The sequence below is a fragment of the Cryptotermes secundus genome, unplaced genomic scaffold (assembly GCF_002891405.2).
Source record: "Cryptotermes secundus unplaced genomic scaffold, Csec_1.0 scaffold407, whole genome shotgun sequence".
Taxonomy (NCBI): Eukaryota; Metazoa; Arthropoda; class Insecta; order Blattodea; family Kalotermitidae; genus Cryptotermes; species Cryptotermes secundus.
This window is the reverse complement of record NW_019741981.1, coordinates 5374983-5394015: the sequence shown is the minus strand read 5'-3', so window position 1 is coordinate 5394015 and position 19033 is coordinate 5374983. Positions and strand designations below refer to the sequence as shown.

Below are 19033 nucleotides of genomic sequence, written 5' to 3'. Positions count from 1 at the left end.
CTCATTTTATTTCAATTCAGGAACACAAACACAACAATCTTCAACACAGTACGTTTTAGGTTAAATTTATAACAACTCTTTTACTTTTATAAACAAATATCACCCGAGGCCAACTTCGATGTACCCTGCACGGCGAGAACATATAAACTAACCTCAACTCTAGTGGAAGCGTTCAAGTTCACTTCACACCGGACAGACAATGCCATCTAGTGGATTTTGGGGGAACTCAGTGGACAGCAGACTGACAATAGGGCAAATATACAGGAACCAATCCTTGCATATGAGATTTAGAACTGCACAAAATACAATTAGAACTGCACATTTTGTGTAGAACTGCACGTTACAAAAACGCTGATCTAAAAAAGTAGAGCTGGTAGAGAAAAACTGATTTTATATTTAGATTCATCGCCTTAAATATAACTAAAATTAGTTCTAAAATCCTAGACACCAAAAAAAATTTTTTTTGTAGGCCTGTGTAATTTTTTATTGAACATTTATAAATCATAAATACAAGTAATTGTAAGTCTCTCACTAATTCGTGCACTATGCGTCTCACGACAGCACACACTAAGTCTTCTATGTCTTCATTTGTCGTTGCCTGGTAACGGATCTCAACAATTTCCCTGTTTACTTCCTTGCGATTGTCTCACAAGTAACTCATTGTTCCAATTGTCGACTATCAGTTGGCTTCTGGCATCACTAGCCATCACTGACTACACACTGGCTCTCACTAACCATCCCTGGCTTTCATTGACCTTTTACTGGCTGTCACTGGCCGTCAGCTATAACCCATTTCAAAGTCAAAGTCAACGTTATGTTACGACCAGTGGTCAGTCGGCAAGTCTATCTTGGTGTAAATCCCCATCTAGGGCCCAAGACCAAATTTTTGTTATTGTCAGACAGCTGTGGGATTGTTTATGTCGGGCTCCCTCTCTGACGAGAGAATAGATCTTTCGTTTACAATTGCTGCTGGTCCTGGCCAGCGCAGTCATTCTCGGGTCCGAGTACCGCGGGACTCTCGACCATATTTTACTGCCTCGGATTCGTAAGTCCCTCAACCTGGAGAGCCACATATTTGTATCCCTCTGGAACAGGGTGGCCAGGTTATACCCCCCAGGCACTGGATTCCCTTTTTATCTCTTCATAGGACTCGCAGGGTTACGGTGGAGGTGTTCGAACCCGCCTCCAAACGTGATACTCACTGCAATGCCGACAGCAACTCGTTGTATTGCCTTGGGTTGGACCGAAAAGACTCCGCCTCCAACATTTCTTCTACTGTTGCGTGTTTATTGTGCGTAGCCATGACAGTGACTTCATAGCATGCTTTCTGTGCCATTGCCTAGCAACGGATGACATCTCTTGTTAAGCTGCTGAATCATTTCACAGCATATATGTTGGATTTGCAGTTCTCGTAGCGGTGACGCTTAGGTTTATTGCCTTCTGGGATGTAGCGTCGAGCAACCAGGCAGAAGTCCACCAACATTCTGAAACGTAGGAGGATTTCCACCACATGGCGCTGCATCCCAGAAGATTATATTTTTTAAATTTTGTACATGAATTAACAAAAAGTAAGAAATTACTTGCTGCAGATTATTTCATGAGAAGCTGCTGGTCGCTTAACTACAGATTTCTAACTTCCATTACCGTATTCACAATAGCTGCCGTTGGACCTCCTACTGTCCCATATGACCCAAGTTCACTTCCTCAATCCCTGTTTCCTTACTTTTCCTTTCGCTTTAATTCTGTCATCAGTCTCTATGGATCGAAAATGGCCGTTTTACTTCAGGTTTGCAGTCTAATATTATGTATTTATTCTCATCTCTCATGTTTGTTACATTCTGCTTCCAGCACATCCTTAGCTTTGCCGGATGAAATATCTGTAGACGAGTACAAATTAGTCACATTCCTTTTCCAACTCATCCTTAGCGTTGCCAGACAAAATATCTGTAGACGAGCACAAATTGTGATGCTTCTGATTACCCTCACAAGTTGCTTCAGCCTTCAGCACGTCTGCTCTTTTAATTCGAAAAGCTCTCCTCAGCACCCACAATCTTCTCTCAGGCTGAGTTGAAATTTCACAGCCGCGCAAACAATAGTTAAAGATATATCATTAAGTATTATGATATTTATATTTTAGATACAGGATACGAGATATTTCTAACTATATCGTACTACAGGTAAGCATTCTCATAACTGTGCTCTTAATTTGTTCGAAAAAATAATTTTGATTTGTTAATCTTACCCAAATATTTTAACTTTGCAACATTTTCGAATGATGTAGCCTTATTAGATATTTCTATGTACGTAGAATCTGAGGTTTTCACGTAGGTGGTTATGAAGGACATAGATCTCTAGATATTTCTATGCTAATATTTTGTCCTGCGTTCTGAAGACATGTGCATTCATTTCTGCACAAACGTCCTCATTAACGTCTAACAGGGAATTTGTTTTATTTTTTGTCTTTATGTTCTTTCCCAGGAAATAACATCACAAACATAGACCAGAGGGTAATGCCCCTTTCGGTTTCAGTGCCTCCTTGTTTACTTTCATTTTTCCAATGTGCAAATTGCAAAGGAGTGGCTAAAGGTCATTTCATGGCTCAGATCTTTCTGAATGGGAAATTCGTCATAAATTTGTACTAATAGAATCTTTCCTAGGACGATAGGTTTCGATTAACTATCTCTCTATGGCTTTACAGCCTTTTTTGGGGGCCTTTGTCGCTTTTCAGTTTCTTAATCCTATACACAGTCGGTAGGGCTCCTTGGAGGGGAATCAGCTGGTCGCAAGGGCGCTACCTACACCAAGAACAACACAAACACACACATCCACGTATTGAGTGGGATTCTAACCCACGGCCCCAGTGTTCGAGCGGGCGAAGAAAGCTCATGCCTTACACCGCGCAGCCACTCTGTTCGGCAGGTTTCGTTTATGCATGTCTTAATTCCTCTAATTTAGTTCATGCATAAACCAAATTACTAAGAACTTTGTACTAGTGTTCTTCTCTGAGTCAGTGGCTTACTTGAAGTTTGTAAATAACTGACATACTGCTCCATTCTGCCCCGGTGAGTGGTCAGCTTAACTCTCGTGTCGCCTTAACCCCCGGAAAAGTACACCAGTGAAGACTCTTCCGCGTCTATATTACATTTTGACTGAATTTCAGTTGGAAGGCAGCTTTGAAGCTGATGTTATATGAAGAGTTATATTTTCTTAGATGTAACATGTAGACAAAGTAGAAGTCAACCGACGTTTCAGAGAAGCAAGTGACAAGAAATTGCTTGCTACTTGCTTGTTGCTGTCGTCTTGCTTAGTTTACTATTCGACCGGAAGATGGAGGCGGTGCTTTACTTCGAAATGTCTTTGTATTTCTACACGACTACGTGGCGTCACACATCAGAAGCCAGAAAGTTTTTATGCTCACGGCTATCAGTACCTCATATCCAACTGATATTCCATGTTCAGGTCATAGAGGCTGAAACTGTGACTGCATAGACGCCCCTACATAACTGGAAGATAAGCACGCCAGACTATATATCTGTGTGTAGAATGAAATTATTGGCCCATTCCGAGAGAACAGCTCTAGGGGTTTCAAACTTATGTGTCTCTTCGAAGGGGGAGGAGGGATTATAGGCGTATGTAGCACTACTAATTACTTTATATGTATAATCATTATGCAAAGAAGATATGAAGTGGAGAGTCCTTAGGAAGGCCCGATCTCTCATCCAAGGAAACTAAAAACGACAGATATTTAACTCCTTCGGAAATCATTCCGAATCTGCTGAAGCTAGTTTATGTAATGGTAATGGCTCGCGCGCGCACACACGCACACGCACGCGCGCTTTCGAGAGAACCTCACGGGTCCTCGACAATAATGGGACTATAATTATGTCTATCAATAAAATGAAGTAAGCAAATATTGTGTTAGCTTCGTATCGTGTTGCGCCTCACTATTATAGATTTGTGGAGTCTATCAATTTCAGATGTTAAGACATGATTTTTACAGATTAATTCCCGTGTAATGTTCGCAATATGACACGGCCTATTTATGTCACTTTTTTTTTAATCGCTTAGAGGGGGTGGGGTCCAGCTGGGTCCACTAGGCACGGAGGCCACTGATTGGCCTATTGTAGCCTGCTCCTGGTGATTATGATGAGGGAGAATTTGGTGGAATGAAGATTGGCAGGGGAACCCGAAGTATTTGGAGAAAACTCGACCCAACGCCACTTTGTCCACCACAAATCCCACTTGACCGGACCCGGGATCGAACCCGAGCCGCCACGGTGGGAAGCCAGCGACTAACCGCTTGAGCTATGGTGCAAAGTTCTGTAATTTATAATATTCTGTACGTCTAGTTCGTACCGTGTCTTACCCTAGACGATGCCAGCTAAAGTTAGATCTGCCAAGCGGCCATTTAAATTTTCACACCTGAACCACTTTCACAGGTAAATAACAGACCAAAATATAAACACAACTGAAGAAATTCACGAGTAGGACGACTCCCAGAGTGCAAAATGTGGCCACGAGTCCCTTCTGGACTGGGAACCAAGAATGGCTGTGCTAGCAAGGACCAGCAGAAATTTACCAGATCGATCACATGTAAAGGGAAATATTCCCTCCAGAATTTCTTGACTATGCAATTCAGATAAAATGCCAACATTACGCACGCTTGATCATTGGTCTATAGTAGTTTATGTGAATATCTAAATTTTCGACACCTGGCACTCGTAGCTAATAAATATCGTAAAAATTATACAACCACGAAGACTAACCTCGGTACAGGATAAAGGACGATTCGAATGTTCTGCACAGCAATGTTCAATTGAAAAGAACAAAACTGTAGATTTCTCGTGGGTGTGAAGGGATTCCGTAGCTGGAAATGACAGGGCAGTGTGTTACAGAGAACCAGTGGTCGTTATTCGCTCTAACAGCCGGGAAAAATTGACCGTGCGGAGACTGCTCAGTGGAACTAGAAAATGTTACAACTGAGATATACAGGCGATTTCCATCCTCCAATCTAATATTTCTCAATCAGTGTACCACGACAGAATACAATACATTATATTTGTGCGTCCTGTTAAGCTTCTCAGTCAGTGAGTGTGCTTGTGTGTGGCGTCATTTCACACAACCATCAATAAAATTATTATAAATTATAGAAATATATTGTGTATTTAGCTTCATGTTCGCCCTTAAATTTCGTATTAAAATTACAATGAACGTATTCATTAATGTCATACCTATCACCTTTTTCAGTTGCGTGTTTCATTCAGACCGGACAAAAAAAGTAATGAAAAACACACACGACCTTAGCTACAGTAAAAGACGAAAGTAGGGTGTAAAGTTAGTGCATGCAGAAGAATGTCACCAGTATTGTGGTGTAACAACTAAACAAACCCTCATAAGAGCTCACGACGCTAACGCAAGTCACCGCATGGAGCATAACGCAAAGGAAAAACAGCAAAAGAACTGATGCCTGGACATGTGACACAGGTGCTGTCACGGCAAATTAGGCGAGTTAATTTATTCTGTAATAAAATTAAGTAAAGGCATCCCTGTAACAGGCCGCAGAGGCCCATAGGATTGTGAGATATTGAAGTACCCAATCTGATTGCATTTTTGCCATCTAAACTTCCAGGCTTATATGTGTGAGCAGGAGGTATACGGCATCAGGGAATTGTTTTGTTTCCATTTATTAAAGTGCTTACAGAATCAAACTCGGTATAGGAAGGTACGAGTTGTTAGAGATGATATTCTTGTAAATATATTTTACAGTTTAGTGTAGAATATATACTCGTATAGTGATGTGTTAGTCTTGTGTATTAATGCTTAGAAGAGTGTCGAATGATTACCTTAGGTCCACATTGTAAAAACTGATTTCACTATTTAATATGAAGCACTAGAATTGATGAATGGATTCCTTTCATATAAAGTATATATATGATTCACATATGTCGAAATACATATTAAATTTAATAATGGTAACATTCGAAAACAGAATATTTCGAGAAATTTTGGAAATTGTAAAGTGTCAATCAAAATAAGTGTGATATAATTCACTTGAGAGCGTTCTGAAATGTCAATATTTCCGAAAAGTTGCATTTACGAACGTTATAAATATCGTAATATATTCCAGGATTCATAGATTACGTAGAGATTTTAACAGAAAAATATATACAAGAGTTTATCATGTGAGAAAATTCGGAAATGAAATATCCGACATAAATATATAACGATCACGTACGCTATAACAAACATTCAATCGTTAGATAGTGCCGACGGCTAAACCTTCCTCAACTAAGCAAAACGATGCGCAGTAGTCATATGCGCACACCTATCATTATGTAAACAAAAACCTAATACTAGCTTAACATACCGAGCTTCGCCCCCTCCAAGGTGAATATGTATGCGCAGTAGTCTTCTGCGCAAACCTAACCTAACCTAACCTAACCTAACCTAACTTAACCTAACATAAGCGAATGGCACCCAAGGGCCAGCCCACCAAGTTACATGTGGATGCGCAGTAGTCCATTGCGCACACCTATCAGTGACGTCATTTACGAAACTGCTATTTAACCGAACGTAATGTAAGACTGTCATAACATGGAATATCAATTGAAACATGATTATATATATAAATTTGAGCGTGTTGACTATTTTCCAAACCATGGTCGCAATTTAAGCCTATATAATCCAATATTTAACTGATATGGGGTAACTTACATTGTGACGAAAACGCCGCTCCCACCTCATGAGTTTGCATATCCCCCACGGTGATACAAATGATTACTGAATATCACATATTATGGCATTATGCTGTCCTCCGATGGCATAACTTTACGACGAAAAATGGTTATTATCTGTGAATTCGTTATGTCTTTTCTCGAGGTTGAATACGCGACCAATTCAGTGAACGATTGGCATTCCTGTAAGCCCGAATTACCCTTCCTGTATAGGAAGTAGGATAATAATATTCACGAAAATGACTTCAAATAGGGAAAAAATTTCCGTCCTGTATTCCACCTGATAATTGAATATTTCTGTTTCAGTCACGTTAAGAGGTTGGCTGCCCTGTCACTGTGACCTAAATACGTATATCCGGTGTACAGCATCAAGGTGCGTTTCTTTCCTGGTATGAAGAGGTATCTCTATAAATAGTAAGATTGTTGTGTGAATGTTTCTATACATATATTTGCAAGTTCTGATTAATTATCTGCCTGAAAATATGTCTTGAATGTTTCAGTGAGAAAGTGCAAATGGTAGGCATTAATGTCTGTATTATCCTGTACGGAATAGTGGCGAGTGCACCAAATTTTACAAACGTGTGTTTCCTCTGTTCCACAACGAAATCGAAGTGGTGTTCCCTGAAACATGATACTGAAGTGTGCGTGAAGGAAGAATAAACCATTAAGTTCATTTATTGAGTTAACGAAAGCAAGTGCATATAAGAATAGTGGGTGTATAGTGAAAGTCAATGTGTTATTGAGATTGTTTTTGCATTATTATTCATAATTTCGCGTGAAATATGTACAGTGGTTTGCACAATATGTGTTGTAGTGGTAGAATGGATAGAAAGTGAATTCGATTTTATGAGTGTAAATATCCTATAACAGAAAACATGGTGTATTTTTGGTATGTAGCCTCTGGATGCTTTAAGTGTTAGTAGGTTATTATTCAGAAAGATATATATGTTTTGTTTTTTGTTTTTAGCATAAGTGTAAGTACTTATAAGAAGAGGGTGCAAAGTGAATTGCTAGTTCGCTTTTGAGGAAGTTACTGTTGAATTTATAACTTAGGTCTGTGTGACATAGTGTGGTGAGTGTAATGGATATTGTTCAGGTCACAATAATGTGGAATGTAAAGTGAAGTTCAAGTTCTCTAGTGTGACTACATACTTTTGTGTGTAAAAGTTGCAGTGTTTTCAAAAATGTTAAGACTTCCATTCACCCACAATGGATTCAAAATTTCCCCTCTTATGTACATATCTTGGTTGCATGAGGAAATCTTGCTTATAAGAAGGTGCTATTGGAAGTAAAACACATGGTGTCATTGGTGTGATGCTAGCAATCCTCTACAATGACATTGTGTAAAATGTGCAATGTGGTGTGTAGAGTATGTGTTACAGCATGAAGTATGATTGCAAGTGATTTGTAAGTTAGAAGTGTATTTCTGTGTGATAGGCTATTGATTGCATTCTTGCCATCTAATCTTCCAGGTTACAAGTGTGAACAGGTAGTATACAACATCAGGGAATTGTTCTCTTTCCATTTATTAAAGTGCTTAAAGAATTACACTCTGTATAGGAAGGCACGAGTTGTTACAGATGACATTCTTTTAAATGTATTTTATAGTTTAGTGTAGAGCATATACTCATATAATGATGTGTTAGTTTAGTGTTTTAATGCTTAGAAGGGTGTCGAATAATTTCCTTAAATCGACATCGTAATCAGTGATTTCCCTATCTAATATGATGCACTAGAATTGTTGGGTGGATTCCTTTTGATATAAAGTATATTATATATATATATGCTTCTCATATGTCGAAATAGGTATTAAAGTCAATAATGGCAACATTCGAAAGAAAATATTTCTGGAACTGTTGGAATTTGTGTCATTCGAGATAAATGTGTTATAATTCACTTGAGAGCTTTCTGAAATGTCAATATTTCGGAAAAGGTGTATTTACGAACATTATAAATATCGTAATATATTCCAGGTTTCATAGATTACGTAGAGATTTTATCAGAAATATATATACAAGAGTTTAATATGTGAGAAAATTCGGAAATGAAATATCCCACATAAATATATGACGATCTCGTACGCTATCAGATACATTCAATCGTTAGATAATGCCGACGTTTAAACCTTCCTCAACTAAGCATAACGATGCGCAGTAATCATATGCGCACACCAATTATAATGACTCCTAACAAACTAATGTTTGATTAACATATCGATCTTCGCCCCCTCTAAGGTAAATATGTATGCGCAGTAGTCTTCTGCGCAAACCTAACCTAACCTAACCTAACCTAACTTAACCTAACATCAGCGAATGTTACCCAAGGGCGAGCCCCCCCAAGTTACATGTGGATGCGCAGTAGTCCATTGCGCACACCTATCAGTGACGTCATTTACGAAGCTGCTATTTAACCGAACGTAATCTAGGACTGTCTTAACATGGAATGTCAATTGAAACATTATTATATATATATAAATTTGTGCGTGTTGACTATTTTTCAAACCATGATCTCAATTTATTCCTATATATTCCAAGGTTTAACTTCTATGCCGTAGCTTAGATTTTGATTCTAGATAATCTATATTATTCTAGATAATCGGCTCATAGATGGCTGTAAGTTTTTCAGTCTTAAGCGCCGGTCTCTCTTTACCCTCATTACTCTTTCAGGTACTTATTTCTGTTAGAGGTTGAGTATACCCCGGGGCAATTTTTCGGCCAGAACTCTTATGTCATCGTTGTTTGGACCCGCGACCTTCCTTCTTGTAGCATAGTCCCTCTACCAACTGCTCTACCCTTTGCCCCCCTCCTAAATAGTACATTTTATCATACTGTACCCGATCGTCGCCATCTATCTATCTATCTATCTATCTATCTATCTATCTATCTATCTATCTATCTATCTATCTATCTATCTATCTGTCTGTCTGTCTGTCTGTCTGTCTGTCTGTCTGTCTGTCTGTCTGTCTGTCTGTCTGTCTATTGCTCTACAGCCCTTGTGGACCTTGGCCCCTCCTTCTCTTTCTTGGTCTTATGCACGGTCCGTATGACTCCTTGAACGAGTCATCATTTCGTCGCAAGGCCTCTGCCTAAACTCAGGACAACACAAACATTGAATAAACGCACACAGACATCCATGCCTCGCTTAGGATTCGAATCCACGACCCCAGTGTTTGAGCGGGCGAAGATCGTTCTTTCCCTAAACCGCATGGCCAGTGTGATCTATTTGTTGATTTAAGGCAGAATGAAATGCATAAAGCTGTGCCATTGGTGCCTGGACCTCCTTTTTGTTGACGTTTAAGTAGCTTCTCAAACTTCAAGGTATAAATCGCCAGTTAATGGTAAAATTTAGACAGAACTGATGCAAGCAGGAAAAAAACCATTATGTCGGAAAAGTGTTTATTTTATTTGAAATAAGGGAATTTTCTAATCGCAATGGAAGGAGGGTAACCGTTATTGTACCTATTTGTAAGAGAGAAAGAAAAACCTTTCTGGATTTAAATTGCAAGCAGCAGTGACCAGCAGTTCGAAGCAAGTTCGCCGAAATTCCGAAGCAACCTGCTTCCTTCGCGTTCAGAGTTGAAATGTAAACCAAAAAACGACCAGCAAGAAGCTGGCGGAGACGGAGGCTAGATGTTCTTCCGAAATGTCTGTGAGCTTCTACCAAATTGCATGGCCTTGCAATCCAGAAAACAGTACACTTCAAAATAATATTTAACTGCAGAAATTGTATTGTCTGAAAATATAATTTTTGTTAATTAGACACAGAATTTTATTTATCATTCTCCATTTATGGTGAGCTCCGTACACAGACAAAATTACTGGGTCATGATGAGTGTGGATTCGAGTATAACACGTCATTAAGTAGACCCATGAAATTCAGAAAGGACTGGAATAAATTGGAAAATATCACCATTTGTTCAATAATGATAATGTATTGTATAAAAATTCTTTTATACATTAAAAATAAACTGCTGTACTATACGTTTAGGGCTATATGTTCGGACTTAACCTTCTGATTTCAAGATCATAACGTTTAAAATTTGGGCCCCCTTCCCATTTTCAGAATTAGACGGTATAAAAATTTTCAAGACCTAGGCAGACCTGGAGTCATATCCTAGTCCTGCAGAGTTGAAGTACACCGGCATAAATGTAAGTAGGCTCCATATTTTCACGTTTCTTCGCCGAAATTCAGAAAAAATCATAACGCCCAAGTACATAGATCACTTCATGACGTTGCAAAGTTTATACTTGGAATTGGGAGTAATAAATCGAAAATAGGCTTCATTCTGGAAGAGTTTCACAGTAGATTAAATGTAGGGACTGTGTCATAAGAGGCAGGAAACTTCCTCTTCACCTAAACGACTGTCATCTTCTGAAGAAGAATTCTATTCCGTTGTAAGACTGTTTATGTGCTACATAGCCCGTCAATAATACAAGTCGTTTCTTCCGTCTTTCACTTTCACTTTCGACACAACATGTTTAGGCCCTAAATGGCCATCTTCATGTGTCTAACTATGATAAAACTGCTACACTGCACTAATGTTGTCCATTCATCACTTATGCGACTTCACGCTTCATGATTTAAAGCTTCATCATCGTAGTCAATCGTTATGCGCTAAAATAGCACACGCTGTAGTTCACTTGGTTTGAATCAAATAAATCTATTAAAATTTTCTTTTAAAATTTGTTTTCCTTTAGATTTTATAAAATTCTTATTAAACCTCAAAAGGAGCGTCGTCCACTTGTTAAGATCTGTATCCATTTCTTCAGACGTTTCATTTCTGCAGCATTTTTCTATTCGTAAGCTCGTCGTTGTGTTACGTCTGCAATATGTAATCCGTTGTAAGAATTACACAGCCATTGGACAACGCGTTTTGGACAAGATCTCTTTGGCTGTCATGTGTTTGTATGTATGAAGTCAGCATTCCCCAAATTAGTCTTATATTCCATGTTGTCCAAAGCACTTCAGGACACGTCACCGGGCGTAAACAACAACAAATGCCTTTTTTAGTGCCTGTACACTTGATGCACTGTAATAACTTTCTCCCCTGTTCCTTCCGGTAGTACTCATTCGTACAGTTTATGCGTGCGTAACAATGCAGTGGTCGAGGGGAGGCACGTGTTCTGGAAGGGAGAGGGGGCTACAAGGGCTGTTACGTAGATCGCTTCGGGCTCCTATCCTGACACCCCATCAGTCGCTCCCCCAGTTGTCAGTCCCTATCCTGTTCAGAGGCTCGCACTGTGGCTTTTGTCATGAGAGCTCCAGGCATTTAAATATGTCCATGTTTTTCTTTATAAAGAGAAGAAAAACGTACACTCCGCTTGAGAAAAACATTCGGTTAAACGTTATGACTTCTGCCACCCTTTTGTTCAGGCTAGCAGCAACTGTAATTAGACTAATAATTTTAAAGTTTAATGTCCAACTGCTGTGCATAATTTACACTAGGGCGGGTTCCATCTGATTTAAAATTATCATACATAACTTCGAAATGTCGCATCGGCTCTATTTCTAATTCATAACATATACAGTCATTACGTGCAAAATGTGTTTAAAGGAATTCCGAATATAGATTCGCATAATCTCAATATCGTTCTTTTGTCTTCTACAAAAATAAGTTTGTATGCTACAAGCCTGAAGGTCGCGGGTGGTTGAGTGGACCCAGTTTCAGACCACTACTTCTCAGGAAATCTGGTAGTGCACAGAATAGAACGCGGGACCTCTGGATCTGCAGCCAGCAACTCTGACCACTAGACCACAGAGGCGGTCCCTCAATCCTTTTACTGAAATAGATCTTCCTCTCATATCAGTCGAAGACGAATAGGTGCTGCAGTTGGTACATCGTCGTTAAATAACCTACTATCTATCCATACAGAGATTCATGGAAATTCGTGAATTTGTTGCGATGTTAATAAGAGGCGACAAACGAACACTGCTCACTCTTTACTTTTCTTGTAAGGCAAATAAGGGTTTTGCAAAGTACGAGTGAAGGGTGGGCTTCAGTGGCATGGCGTTGTCGAATTTTCAAATTATCGTTGTGATACGGCCGCAGATACACGACGACGTAATATTTCTTTCATTGGGTTTTGCAATGACGCTTTCAAATTTGAGTCTGTGTAGCATCGGTTTGTAAGATGACAGATGAACTGGAAAGGTTTTCGAAAGGAAGCAGTCGTGCCCGAATGAAGTACCATCCCCGACATTTTCCTGGAGGGACTGAGGAAAACACGAAAACAGCAGTCAGGATAGCTCGTGTCCAGGCAGAGATTCGAACATTTCACATTTTGAGTACAACCTTTAGACTAACATGTTCCATGGCCGCGCCATAGCTCAAACGATTAGTCGCTGGCTTCTCACCGCGGCGGCCCGGGTTCGATCCCGGGTCTGATCAAGTGGGATTTGTGGTGAACAAAGTGACGCTGGGGCAGGTTTTCCCCGAGTACTTCGGTTTCCCCTGCCAATCTTCATTCTACCAAATTCTCCATCATTATAGTCACCCGGGGCAGGCTACAATTGGCCAATCAGTGGCCGCCGTGCCATGTGGACCCAGTTGGACTCCACCCCGCACTAAGCGAATTAAAAAAAATNGTTCCATGACGTGATGTTACCATAAATCTGTGATCCCCTATAAAACAAATTTCATGCTATCTGCACTGACCATTTGATTGTTACCAGGGTTTGGACAGCGCAAATTGTGAAAGCACACGCATGTTTCTGTAACATATTACTGTACAAATTTCATAGATCAGGTTTCATTTCTTTCTGAATTATATAAAAATAGATCTAGTAGCCGAAATGCTACTGTTTTCATTACGATCAACTAATGCGGTCAAGAGCCTCTTGTTCTTCCAAAATTCGGAATTTTGTTTATAAACATTTGGTAAACAGTAAAACACAGATAAAGAAAGAAAACATACATCAGTATCCCGAATGGGATTTGTGAAAGTTTATCACTACAGAACTACTTCAGAATCTACATTCATTGGCACCACTGTTGTTACAAGTTCGCACAACATCAAAGATGCTGCTGATAACAGAATGTTACAATGCTCCTCGGTGCGCTCACTGCATCGTAGATGTGTCTGAGCTGTTGCGTAAAACTAGCTGCGCTGTGCGTGAAATTAAGGCAGTTCGTATCGCTGCCGCGATGGTACTGACTAGCTGCTGGCCAGATCATTGCACTTTTTTCTTAAAATAAACTCTACTAAAATAGCATTACTACACCAGAATATGCCATATCGTAGCATAAATCATAGGCTTACGTATGAACAGTTTCCTTTTGCCGCATTTCGATTTTCCTACGTGGATCTTCAGCTGACTGTTATGAGTATTCATGAGCATGTCGACATATAATATTGAGTGAATAAAATTTCGTCAGAATAAATTTTGAATTTTTACTTAAGAAGGGTTTTTGATATTCCAAGTAAGTTTACAATTGATTGATTGATTGATCAGTAACTGTCAGATGACAGGTCCACAGTCTCTTCCAAAACAGTTCCTCCACTTAATGTGATCTTCTGTTTTTGGAAAGAGACTATCCAGGAAAAGTGATAATGTGGTAGTTTTTCCATTTGCTTTCCACATCGCAGTACAACAGCCGTTCAAACCACTCTGGTCACGCCTGTTGCTATACGAACTTGAACCATCTCGAGCATCATTTGTTCTGTGCTTCAAGTCGCTGCTGATGACGCTGCTTCCGGCATCAGTTTTTGGTTTTTGGTGTCTCTCTTCGTCTGATGCCTACCCTTTGACCTGTCCAGCAAGGGAGGCCCTGCCAGTAGCTACGCTACCGCTGGTATAGCTCTCAGGGTCCTTGGCATACTCAAACCCCCTCACCACGATAAGGTGGAGACACCAACGAGGGGGAGTTTACAATTATTTATTATTTTTAATTTAATGCAGATTAAATTTTGTGAAGTCATGACAATGCCAGTCACAGCAGCCGGGCGGTCTAAGGCATGAACTGTCCTCGCTCGCTCGAACGCTGTAATTGTGGGTTCGTATCCCACTCAGGACATGGATTTTTGGTATATGTGTTTATTCTGTGTTTGTGTTGTCCTGTGTTTAATTAGCGGTCTTGCGACTGGCTAATCACTCGTCCAAGGAGTCTTACCGTCTGTGATTTTTTTTTCCCCCCTTGGCACTACAGCCCCAGTGGGTCTAGGCCTACCTCCATGAACTCCTCCGTTCACGTGAAAAATGATTACGGAACTTNCTTGGCATACTCAAACCCCCTCACCACGATAAGGTGGAGACACCAACGAGGGGGAGTTTACAATTATTTATTATTTTTAATTTAATGCAGATTAAATTTTGTGAAGTCATGACAATGCCAGTCACAGCAGCCGGGCGGTCTAAGGCATGAACTGTCCTCGCTCGCTCGAACGCTGTAATTGTGGGTTCGTATCCCACTCAGGACATGGATTTTTGGTATATGTGTTTATTCTGTGTTTGTGTTGTCCTGTGTTTAATTAGCGGTCTTGCGACTGGCTAATCACTCGTCCAAGGAGTCTTACCGTCTGTGATTTTTTTTTCCCCCCTTGGCACTACAGCCCCAGTGGGTCTAGGCCTACCTCCATGAACTCCTCCGTTCACGTGAAAATTGATTACGGAACTGAATAAGAGGCCAGGGCCCTGAATGGGCTGAAGGAGCCATTGAAAAATGTCACGACAATCCCATTTTTTAAAGTATGGTTGTGAAGACTGGGTGCTACATGCAGCTGATAGAAGATTGACATAACAGAAATAAATTTTCTATGAAGACTATCTGGACGTGTCTTCTACGATCATGAAATCAGTAATAAAATACACACTCGATTAAAAACAAACTCCGTGGCTTGAGTCCACAAGCGAACTATACCGACGGAGCGACCGCCGCTTGTCGGCGAATTTAGTGCCAACTTTAGCGGATAGAGAGTATCGCGTGGTCAGCGCAATGAATACCCATTGCCATTAATTTTGGTTTTCTAGACCGGGGCCACTATTTCCTTGAAATAGCTCCTCAATTGTCCTCATGAGGCTGAGTGAACCCCGTTCCAGAACCACTACTTCTCAAAAAATCTGGTAACGCCGGGAATCGAGCAAGGGACCTGTGGATCTTTAGCCAGGAACTCTGACCAGTAGACCACAGAGACGGTCACGCACTCAATTGGGAATGTGTAATTTTAAATAGAAGTTGTAAGACGAAAACCAATGGCATGAACATCTATTAACTGAACATAATATAGTAGCCTAGACCACTGGGCAATATAAAGCAACAGGATATAGAAACTTGGGATTATCTAGAAGGCGATGGTAGAATTCAGTCTAAGACGGAGCGGGCTGGCGGCTCAGTCGTGCTGCTGAAGCTGCTGATAATGAATGGACAACAGAATTTTTGTGGCGATGTTTTGTAGCCCGCGGTAAGTTCAGAATAACTTACGTGACTCATGAAATAAAAAAAAAAAAAGAAAAAGGAAGGAGGATGTTGGACGAGAGAAAACACGTAAAAATAATTGTAAATTCCTGTTGTAGAGGGACGTAAGTTAATCACCTTAACTGTGGCTCCGTCTTTCCCATAACAAACTATGATCTTGGAAACGATATGTAATTAAAGGCAAAGTTAATAGCTTTATTATCTCGGTTTCTTAGCGTTGACATGTCACGCCCCCCCCACCTCCTCTCCGTATGTATGTCTTGCTTTATGCAGACCGAATTCCATGCACAACTGACAGAAATATTGTATCTGGGAGTCAGCTTTCCTAGTCAGCAACACAACGCACGTCAAAGTGGCATGCTAATATATACGTCACGCTAAAGAAAACCAAACAGGCAACATTCATTAATTCTGTTCACAACAAAGGAACAATCATCATACCAAACAGATAACTAAAATGTGGGCTGAGGCGTAAGTTTTATCTTCATACAAAGCACAATAACTGGGAACCATGACAACCGGCACGTCCCATAATGACAAGGGTCGGATATGCAATGTGTCAGTTAGATGTCCTTTGGTTTCTGGATCGAAACCAGCTGCATATATCGACTGATATTCCTACAGTATGCCTTGCGCCAAAGGCTGGAGCCTCCGGAATATTTCTGTCCGGAGAATCTTCCGGTTTCCACCCTTGATGCTGTAAGTACCCAGGTCCGTACAGGACATTGCGACGAGAGAAGATCCCGAGGACATATATTCCGTTGCCAGCCACCGTGCCGGATGCTACACAGTACTTCTCTTATGGTTGTGCTTTGCGTTTGCATGCTTCTGGGACGGGTGTCTCACTCAAAGAGAAGGATACACTGATGAAGCCTGATCCAATGGAAATAATACAGTATCACAACTTACGAGGCATACCTGCTGATGGCCTTATATAGGTCGAAACATGTCGCATGGGCAGTTAGATACATGAGTGGAATACTTCAGTGTGGAAACAGCCACACAGCTATCGCAAGTCTACAAAAAGTTTCATCAACAAGACCGTGCGTAAATACATTTTAAGAAAGACCATGCACCTTGAAGTTAGTTTAGACTGCGATGAACTAGGGTGGAGGATACAAAGAATAACTACAGAATTTCGGTGGGTAAACACGCGTAACGACATGAGACAATATTAAGATGAACGTTAGGAAATTAGAGCATAATCATAATATCTTACGCAGGGGGGATCATCTTATTAGTAGTTTTAAATCTTCCAATGCTGCTGAGTTTTTTATCTAGTAAATTTCTCAATAATTTTGATTGGTGTGCACAATACAGTTGACGACCCTTAAAACAAACTTAATTTGTTTACGTAATACAAATATGAATATCTTCTTAGATATAACGCCGTGTAGTCTGCTGAAAGACAACCGGAGTTTTAGAGGAATATATCGTTTCCATTTTCAGTTTCCAAGACTAAGCCGTGTAAGATACAGCGTGAAAACAGTTGGCAAACAGTGTCAGATCCTATGTAATACAAACATGTATAGAATATGATGCTGTAGAGCGGGTTAGCATAAATTTTAATTCTGAATCATTGATAAAACATGAGCTTTTATAACAGTGCCGTGGAGGACTCTTGAGTGATAGGAGCCCTGCCTACCCTTCGTGGAAACACTTGAGTTCAGCTCTGCACAGAGCTGGCGGTTCAATTCACGTGCGCTGTACGGTACACACTTCATGTGAAGGACATGGGGTAGAAGTAAGGGAGAGAACAGAAGGGGAAAAATGAAAAAGAATGAAGAAAATCTCCACTGACTAGTTTTCTGGGTATCATGCTGTAATCATACGGCACAAATGGTATGCTTGGGACCGAAAAATCTGGAACAAAATTTCTCTGAAATACCTGTAATTACACAACTCTGATAGAGTGCGTCATCAAGAAGACTGCAACCAGAAGAAAAACCTTAGGCTCCAATTTTGTTTCTTGGCTTTATAATGTCCCCGCAGTCTTTTAGTGTGCCGATCATAGTGGTCGCGCGATCTAAGGAATGAAATGTTTTCTCTCACTCGAACACTGGGATCGTGAGCTCGAATCTTACTCGAGGCATGAATGTCTGTTTGTGTTTATTCTGTGTTTGTATTAGGTAGCGGCCTGACGACGGGCTGGTCTCCCAGTCCAAGAAGTTATACCAAATGTCGTAGATTAAGAAACTGAAGTGACTCGAAGCGTTGCTCCAATTCGGAGCAACAGGAATAGAAGAAGAAGAAGAAGAAGAAGAAGAAAATTCTTTTAGTGTAATGACGAACAAGGTGGATGCAATTATCCTTTAAGTTAGCAAGACCTAATCATATTCTCTAAAGACGTATATTTTTTATGCATTTGACAGATATTTATCTTCTGCTACATATATGAATTTTTAATTTTCTTAAACTGGCACACATTAAATTTAAAATATATAGAGAGTCCACGAGTACAACTTCCGTCAGGACAGAGGTGACATGCCCTGCAAATCCACCTCCTACAGGAACGAAGCCGTTCCTTCTGTTGATGAAGAAGTGAACGCCAACTTAATTCGATCAACCTATTAACAGACAACAATGTGCGAAGAAAACATACCATCGTTTATATTATTTCATAAATGAATTTGAAACTTGTTAAGGTCATTGGATTGCATGAAGGAATTTTTAGAATTTAGTCTATAGCGAAAGACACTATTGTCTCACTTGTTTTACTAAGTAGAGTACAAAAATCTCCGTAGCCTGTAGTCCGCAAGCGAACTATACCGACCGAGCGACCGTCGCTTGTCAGCGAAATTGGTGCCAACTTTAGCGGGTAGAGAGTGCCGAGTGGTCAGCGCAACGAATTCCCACGGCCGTTAATATCAGTTTTCTAGACCGGAAC

General features: G+C 40.3%; 1 long non-coding RNA gene across 1 annotated transcript in view; it reads left to right on the top strand.

Annotated features, from left to right (window-relative positions):
- Nucleotides 1-19033, top strand: part of LOC117282978 — a 246024-nt gene that overhangs the window by 107434 nt on the left and 119557 nt on the right. The window contains exon 2 of the long non-coding RNA XR_004513960.1: nucleotides 7041-7107. This is a non-coding gene — a long non-coding RNA (uncharacterized LOC117282978). The remainder of the gene's footprint in view (nucleotides 1-7040; nucleotides 7108-19033) is intronic.